The sequence below is a fragment of the Chenopodium album genome, chromosome 15 (genome assembly GCF_948465745.1).
Source record: "Chenopodium album chromosome 15, dcCheAlbu1.1, whole genome shotgun sequence".
Taxonomy (NCBI): Eukaryota; Viridiplantae; Streptophyta; class Magnoliopsida; order Caryophyllales; family Amaranthaceae; genus Chenopodium; species Chenopodium album.
In genome coordinates, this window is record NC_137848.1 from 15548986 (window position 1) to 15556529 (window position 7544).

A 7544-nucleotide genomic window follows, 5' to 3' on the forward strand; every position below is an offset into this window, starting at 1 on the left:
TATAAACAAAGAGAAACAAAGACGATTTTACCCTTGTAGCGTGCTTCGCTCCTTAAAGAGCTCGTACTTGAAAAGCTACTCGAGTTTCGCAAATGCGAGAACCTATTACAAAATCCACCCACAAGCACGACCCGTACGTCCCCTACCTCGGAGCTTAGCCGGGGATAGACCAAAAAGAACTTAGAGTATTACGAGCGAAAGTGTTCACGCTTTTGGTGATCCTTTCAAGCTCACAACTCAAAGTGGATTTTCACAAATCCCAAAGTTTGGTATTTATAGAGAAATTCCCATGAATATTCCTCTCTCCCATCAATGTGGGATAGTTGGTAAAATCCCTTTTTCTATTTTAATTTAAATAAAAAATCAAAAGGAAAAGGCAAAACAATCAAGAATCAACAAGTAGCATAACAAGAATGAAGGAGTATGTGAGGACCATCAAGAGGAGGGGACCATTTCTTTCCTCCCCAAGGATCCTCACAAAACCACCCCTCACACTAGGCGCCTATCATGGCGCGCCCGACCCCCTTTGCTGAGCCTATTGTCTGGAAGCAAGCACGTACGGCCTAGCTAGCCAGTGCGGGCTACCATGTGCACATCACAGTCATCCTCGGCCTAGCACGCTCCGCGTGTATGCGGGCTGCTGGGCAAGAGCTGCTAGCAGCAGCTAGCGAGGCCCAGCAAGCTTTGCTAGCTACTGGCCTTGCTAGCGTTGCTAGCATTAATAGCATTCTTAGCATGTGCATGACTAGCATGTGATGCCCCGCACCAGCCTGCGCTGCTAGCATTCGATGCTAGCATGCGCGCTGCTAGCAGCCTCGGCTTGGTGCGACTGCCATGCTAACTGCTGTGCTAGCTGCCATGTACCGTGGCATCTGCTAGCGTTGCAGTAGGTCTAATGCAACGGCATATGACACCTAATGCCACGACATCAATGATCCGTGGCATTAGATCAATACCTAATGCAACGACAACAATATTGCCGTGGCATTAGCTATAATACCTAATGCCACGGTTTCCTATACCTAATGCCACAGTTCCCTAAACCTAATGCCACATAATAATAATAATAATAATAATAATAATAATAATAATAATAATAATAATAATAATAATAATAATAATAATAATAATAATAATAATACAATTGAAATCAAAATTTTCAAAAAAAGAAAAAAAAGATTAGAATTCTATTAATATGAATTAAAAGTTTATACAATGTTATCTATAAGGAAAATTACAAAATTAAATTATCACTAGTTAAAATAAATAAAAAACACCTAAAAATTAAAACTAAATCATTTTGTCCCCCAAACAATAATTTCAGCACTTTTGAATCGCATAATCATTTCTTTCTCTTTCTTCTCTAAATTCTCAAGTAAAGCAATTCGGGAAGCATCTTCTTCAGCTTCAGTATCCACCTTTAGCACTATTTACACATATCCAATGGATCTTGATACCCTAATAAACAAAACACACAAACAAATCAAAATGGGATTATAAAAGAATTGAGCACTCACAAAAAAAAAAAAAAAAAAAAAAAAAAAAAAAAAAGAAACTGGAGTTGAACAATTGCAATGATTAATTAGATATACAAAGTTCATAAAAAGGTTCTTTTACTTAGTTAAGAAGGTAATCTTCATCACATTATATTTCTGACCATATTACAGTAGATACACAAAACTACTCACATTAAAAGCAGGCGTGTTCGCACAAGATATAATACATTATAAAGAGAAATTAAAATTGATTAGCAAAAATGAAGCCCAATGCAAACGAAGATACAAGTATGGTAGACTCCGCAACCTCTTGCAGCCTTTGTAACAAAAAAATAAAAGTCAAACTTACAAGAAATTTCTTTCCCTTAAGCATAGTTTCAACTTTAACAAAAAATGCAACAATATTGTATGTCAGACCACGCACACCACCAACAACCTGCAACACAAGACACCCACAAACGAGAAATATGAACTTTAATAACAAATACAATTATGACCAATATTAGAGCCATCCTTAACATGTCCATCAGCATGAAAACTCTGGCTATTTAAGCTAAATAAGAGGAATAAAAACGAACTCAACCTCAAAAATCACATTAAAACTGAAGCTCCAACCACAACTCAACAAGCTCCTCAAACCAACTAGCACAATATGAAAATAAGTTAAGAATTGAAACTGATGACTTTCTAGGGTGGGCTACGGTGGTAGTTGAGAGTGAGAATGTGAGTTATGAGTGTCGACTGTCGATTGTCGAGTGAGAGTGAGAGTGGTGGCAATGTATATCTCATATTTACAACATTAGTGAATGTACATACAAGTCACAAAAACTAGATAAATTTGACAGAAAAACATTTGCATAACAAGTCATTTTTGTCTCCTATAATATATTACAAGAAATAGAGAGATCATTTTCACCTCACCATAACAAAATTCGAATCATGGAATGCATAATTTCCTTTTGAGTAGATACTAAATCACCAAGAGAATCATTGAACTAAATTAACAATAGCCTGATAGCATTGAAATCAAAGACTCGTGACTAAGCAAATAGCAAATTCTCATACTAGGACATACATTGCATACCTGATTTCAGCTGTGAAAGCACCACTTTTTTCGCACCCAACAGTCTTGTACAGCCACATGGAAATCATGCCTCAACAAGTTATTCACCAGAGTAAATACAAATGGAGGGCTAACAACCACCTTTGTAAGGAAAAGCAAAGCATCATATAAAAAACAGAGATTTTCTTCTTTCAACCAATCATAAGTTGATTTGGAATAACATAACAATTGCAGACGCAATATAACAAATATGAAGACATAAAGAAAAACAACAAAGATGACATTAATCACACTTCCTTTCTTCAACCTGGTTGCTGTAAAGAAAAATCAAACACATTTTTAGCATACATATACACATAAAAATATTGAAAGCCCTCAGAAGCCACATGTGGTAGAGCATAGAAAAGGCTAGTTCAATCATAATAAAACTATATAAAAAGGTCTAATTGTACAAAAAGGAAACAAAATATGTACATTGATAAGATCTTATAGGCAAATGAAGTTTTAACATAATCATGAGGCAAGAATAGGATTCACAAACAAACATGAATGATCAACATTGATCATGTAGTCAAGCACACTGTTTAAAATTTAAATCATGTGGTACTCCCATAAAAGCTACAACTCCTCAATGTCAATCAGAACAATATCAAGTAGTAGCTAGAGTATACTAGCTAGCATCGAAATAAACTTACGAAACGTATCGGGTACGCGCAGGAGACGACAACCAGATGGTGTACCATGCAACACTGAGTTAAACTATGCAGTGAAAAAGGAGTTAATAGCTTACCAGAGAGAAGGCTAGTTAAGCCATGAAATCATAGAAATTAAATCTATTGATATTAAAATTCAATTAAAGGGTTAATGCAGCATGTTGGTGCTATTGAGTTATGAAATATGGCAACATTGATAGTTAGATTAAAATTATTATACAAACTAGTGACATTTTAGAAAAGAAAAATACAACAAATTTTTACTATAACTATACGACAAAGATTCATAACATTAAATATATTGAAATTAAATGATGCTAACACTCAAACATGCTAACACATTTGTATCCATACATGACAATTTACACCTAAGTTTTTATCAATATCTTTTTGTATGCATCGGGACTGTCATGCTGAACCTTGAGAGAAACTCATACATCTGAAATGATTTAAAATTCGAGCAAAAGAAGGAAAGCAGGTTTAGAGTCACTACTTAACAACTACTTGTCTTTTTTTTTTTTTAGAATTATAAACTACTTATCTAAATAACACTAATCTACCACTTTTCCCCATGTCAATAGCTGGTCTAGTGATTAATTTAAAATCACAACCCAAATTGTAAATTAACTATCAACCAATATCTATAATCCAGAAGAAAAAAAAAACTAAAATGAATTAAAAAAAAAAAAAACACAAGAAATTTACCTAGGAAGCATGTTCAAGCGTTCAACAATACCAATTTCAAACCTTTATTTATTTTGAGAATAAATATTAGTAGTATTAAGAACAATAGGTCAGTGATTAGGATCGTTAGAGAAAACTCAAGAAAATAAAAAACACGCTATATCAACAAATACGAGAATTCTACTATTTTCAAAATATAGAATCATACACTCAACTAGAATAAGAGCAATCTGAACTAATGTAAATCAAAATTATAAACCACGCATTGACTTAAAAGTACAAAATCATTCAATTCTAAATTAATGCAATCACTCAAACTCACAAAAACCTAATTCCAGCAAGCATCAACTATACTCTGGAATTCAGCATATCCACATTCAATCAAAACCTTTTTAATCGGCAAAATAATTCGTCAAAGCAAAAGCATCAAAAAAAAAATTATCAGAAAATTCAACATATTACAACAGATAGAATTCCAAAAATTAATCGAAAAAATAATCAAGATTCTGGAAAGCAAAATCAAATACAGATAATAATAAATAAATGTATAGAAAAACAAAAATAAAAGAAGAAGAATCTAATACCGTCGATTATTAGGGTTTGAGAGCAATGAAAAAATGCAGAAAATCAGAGATTTAATAATCGATGAAAGAGAAAGATGAGAAGGAGAGAGGGAAAAAAAGGACGAGACGAGAAGAAGATGACGATTACAGCATATTAATTGGGTGAAGAAGAGAACATGATTTTGTTTTGTTTTTTTTTAAAGCCATTTGATTGAGAAAGCTGGGTGGATTGGGTTTGTGACCTTTTTGATTATTCATGAAAAAAAATAAATTGGGCGGTTTTCTTAGAAAAGCGTGAAACTTTTAATTTTGGGAAAAAATTAGGCGGGCTTCTTTGACGCGCCTAGGTAAAGAGTACATATTTTTAATGCTCATTGTATTAAACAGCCCTATTGCAACGGCTAGCTCTCATCCGTTGCATTAGGCCCTGTTATTGAGAAGGTATGAAGCAGCCGTCGCAATAGACCTAGCTATTGCAACGGTTATGTATGCAGCCGTTGTGTTAGCCATAATTTAGCCGTTGCATATGATCAAAAATGTAGTAGTATATAATAAGTCGCCTAAAATATATGAGGCGACTTGATAGGTTAATAAGTCGCCCCATATATACATGCGACTTAATAACCCGACTTATTTGGTGGTTTAAATTAGATTTTAAAGTCACCTGTAAATAAGGTGCGACTCGAAACCTATCGAGTCGCCTTATACATACTAGGCGACTCAATAGGTGAGTTTTGTTAGGTATGACTCTCACCTAATGAGTCTCCTAATATGTATAAGTCGACTCGATAAGTTAATGAGTCGCACCTTATATACCGGTGACTTTGAAAATCTAATTTAAGCCACCGAATAAGTCAGGTTATAGAGTCACATGCATATATGGTGCGACTTGTAAACCTATCAAGTCACCACATGTATATTAAGTGACTCGTTAGGCGTTTTGTTGATTTTTTTTCCCAACTTAACAAGTCTCCTAATAAGTATGAGGCGACCCGAAATGTTTACAAGTCGCACCTTATATACAGCCGACTCTAAAAGTCCAACTTGTTAGGTGCTTTATTATATAATAACTGCCTAATAAGTCACCTAATACGTAAGACGTGACTCGATAGGTTGATTCTTACAATATATTTAAAATACCTACAATATCATATAGAAATATAAAGTAACTATGGCATAATGGCAAGAACTTCAACCTTTCAGACAATGAACCAGAGATCAAGCATGCTAAATAGCAGAAACAATGACATTATATGAGCTAATAATAATAGTTGGAAAAAAATGTTGATCTTTTACGTGTCGCCTCTTTCAACTCAAGCGACATAATAGGTTAACCTATGGAGTCGCCTCTTTTAATGCAAGCGACATAATAGCTTAACATATAGAGTCGCCTAATAACTAATAGGTGACTTATATAAAAGTTATCGAGTCGCCTCAGAGTCGACTCTTATATTTGGAAGCTATTGTGTCGGAGGCTGTAGATTCGCCTCTGAGACGATTCATTAGGTCATTTACAGGTGACTTGATAGGGGGTTTTTGTAGTAGTGGCGGCCTCCAGCTAGGCATTACGATCACTTGACCTCAATATAATTAGCTTTCTAATTAATTTCGAGCCCTCTATCGGAATAATACACTTGTTCGAAGGACATCATTCCTATCATAACATTACGTTGATCATTCAAAGTTTTACTAAGATTTCTGGTAAAGAGCTAAATCTGTCAAAATCCTTGATAAAGTTAAGCTCGAATATGTGTACCTTTACTCAGGCTACTTTCAAATCAATATTCCAAATGAAGCAAGTTCAGGTGTTGGACCAACATCTGCGGGCTCCAATCGATTTTGTCGAAAAAAGGACCACTTCCAATTCATCGTCAACAAATTAATCAGAAGAATTAATTGTTTAAATACTATCCGGCTTTCTCAATCCCAGAAGTTAATTTTTATTAACTCAATCCTTGTAGCTATGGATTCTCATGTTCTTGCTTGCTATGAGTTACGTGAAATTTTTCCGTGGAGGCGGATGCACCATGCTCCATGCATCCGGTTTTCTTTAAAAAAAAAGGCGGAATGAACATATAGTTGTTCAGTAAAGAACATATAGCTATTTTATAAATAACATATAGCTATTTTATAAAGAACATCACATATGGTTGTTTTGTAATGAACATACACTTGTTTTGTAAAGAATATATAGCCATTTTGTATAAAAAATAAATCCAACTTTATGTTCTTTATATATATGATAATACGAGTATAATGTAATGAATATTATTTTTATTCCATCAAAAAAAAAAAAAAAAAAAGAAAGAACATAATATAGTATTTTTTTAAAGAACATCTAGCTTTTCAATCTTTAAATGAATTATTTGTTCCATAATTGAAGAGTTTTGGTATTTATTTTCCAATCTCAATTAAGAAATTTGTATATTTCTTCATATTTTAATTTCACTTGTTTGAATTCTTTAGAAAGAGGAATATAAATCTTAGAAAGAGAGAAATAGAAAATTTATAGAGAAAAAGATATTCTACTGATAGAAGACGATGGCTGATCATTTAGATCGAGTTTCGTGGTGCTTTTGAACATTGTTTTGTTAATGAAGTGATTGTTAATGAAGGTGAATATGTGGATTTGTTAATCAAAGATTGAAGGTAATTTTGAATGAAATTTAGTATTTATTTTTCATTATTTGTGTTATTTTAGATTTGAATTAGAATATTTTGTAATCATAAAATTCATTGTTTATTTTCCTTTTGGAAATTTGATGAATCTAGATGTTAGATTTGAGAATAATGTGACGAAGGTTGAAGATGATGTTCTTTATAAGATAGTGTTATGTTCATTGTTATTAATTGCTCTATGTTCTTTTCTTTATATCTCTTATGTTCTTTTATTATATTCTTCATGTAGTTTTAATATAGACGCTCATAAATTATCACGTTCATTACATTTTAACAATATGTTCTTTTCACTTTAGATATATGTTCTTTAATCTTTACAATTCTGTAATATGTTCTTTTCACTTCA

The 7544-nt window shown here is 33.2% G+C and overlaps 1 long non-coding RNA gene across 1 annotated transcript; it reads right to left on the reverse strand.

The window, feature by feature from the left end:
- Positions 1-901: 901 nt before the first annotated feature.
- Positions 902-4534, reverse strand: LOC145582000 (uncharacterized). Its single transcript, XR_014099719.1, has 3 exons — positions 2581-4534; positions 1846-1932; positions 902-1458 (listed from the first exon to the last, which is right to left on the reverse strand). It is a non-coding gene; the product is annotated as an uncharacterized LOC145582000 (long non-coding RNA).
- Positions 4535-7544: the final 3010 nt, after the last annotated feature.